The sequence below is a fragment of the Carlito syrichta genome, unplaced genomic scaffold, assembly GCF_000164805.1.
Source record: "Carlito syrichta isolate Samal-C Ts95f unplaced genomic scaffold, Tarsius_syrichta-2.0.1 Scaffold316302, whole genome shotgun sequence".
In the NCBI taxonomy this organism is placed as follows: Eukaryota; Metazoa; Chordata; class Mammalia; order Primates; family Tarsiidae; genus Carlito; species Carlito syrichta.
Window position 1 is genome coordinate 1,528,855 of NW_007260398.1, and position 1,465 is coordinate 1,530,319.

General features: G+C 46.3%; 2 pseudogenes across 2 annotated transcripts in view; one reads left to right on the forward strand and one right to left on the reverse strand.

The window, feature by feature from the left end:
• LOC103276708 overlaps positions 1–1,465 on the forward strand; it is a 24,589-nt pseudogene that overhangs the window by 13,411 nt on the left and 9,713 nt on the right. The window lies entirely within an intron of this gene.
• Positions 502–1,067, reverse strand: LOC110594578 (annotated as a pseudogene). Its single transcript, XR_002481327.1, has one exon. The product of XR_002481327.1 is annotated as a 60S ribosomal protein L12 pseudogene (transcript).

The window sequence follows — 1,465 nt, forward strand, 5'->3', positions numbered from 1 at the left end:
CAGAAGGATCACCGGAGCCCAGCAGGTCAAGGCTGCGGTGGGCGGGAGCGGCCACTGCACTCCAGTCTGGGCGACAGAGTGAGACTCCAACTCAAAAAAAATAAATAAATAAATAAAAATAAAAAATAATAATCCTTATTGAATTTAAAGAGAATCCAGTCTGGGCGACAGAGTGAGACTCCAACTCAAAAGAAAAAAAAAAGGAAAGAGAGATAAGTATGATAATCAGGAAAGGGAAAGGAAAAAGGTTGACATGACATTGACAACATTCCCCCAATTTCAGCCACAGTTGTCTCCCTGTGAGATTCCTAGTCTTAAACCAGTCTCTTACCTGAGTAAGCTCTGGGATCCAAGTCTTAGTTCATTCCAGGGGCATTCAATATCTCTTTAAGCCATTTTTTGCTTCCCATAAGCAGTTTTTTTTGTTTGTTTGTTTTTTGTTTTTTTGTTTTTTTTAGTTGTCAAATGGCCTTTTATTGAAATGTATTTCCTTTTTGCTGCTTAACTAGCGGGGCATTCCACCATGCCACTATTGATGTCATCTATGATGTCATGGCGGTGGCGGCCATCAACATTGTAGCCCACAGACTGAGCGGTCCCCAGGATCTCTTTAATGGTTCCAGAGAGTTCTCTAGCTAGAGACCGGTGTCTCATTTGTCGGGCAATGTTGACAATCTCATCAAAAGTGATGTTCCCACTGTGTTTAATGTTCTTCTGTTTCTTTCTGTCTCTCGGTGGTTCCTTGAGGGCTTTGATGACCAGGGCAGAGGCAGAAGGTACCACCTCAATCTGGGCCTGTCTGTTCTGAATGGTCAGTTTCACTGTAATCCTAAGACCTTTCCAGTCACCGGGTTGCCTTGGCGAGGTCATCACCAACCTTTTTTGGAGACAGACCCAGGGGGCCGATCTTGGGGGCCAGCGCAGACGTGGCGCCGTCCTCGCCCCCGGTGCACCTCAGGTAAACGACTTTGATCTCGTTGGGGTCGAACTTGGGCGGCATCGTGGAGGCGGCTGGTGTCGGATGAACCCGGATTCGGGACGACCGAAGAAAGTTGCCCCTGAGCCTCTGCCGAGCCAAAAACCGAATGCCCATAAGCAGTTTTAACTCAAAATGAGAGTAAAGTAATGGGTCTTGGACTCAGAGACCAAAAGATAGACATCACATGGAAATCTGAGGGGACAAAATCCTTTACAAGCCAGCGTTGCTTTATTATTTATTTATTTGTTTGTTTATTTTGGGGCGGTCACAATGCTTTATTGGAGGGAGGAAAAGGGGTAGAGGGAAGGCAGGCGAGGGGGCGAAGAGCATGGACCTCGGCCAGTCAGACCTCCTGAGCTCTGCCACCACCAAAACCAGCATTGCTTTAAAACTCCTCTTGGACAACCTCTTCTGGTCCCCTCCCACTGTGGGAGCTTTCCTGTTCTCTCAATAAATCCTGCTTTAATAAAAAAAAAAAAAAAAGGA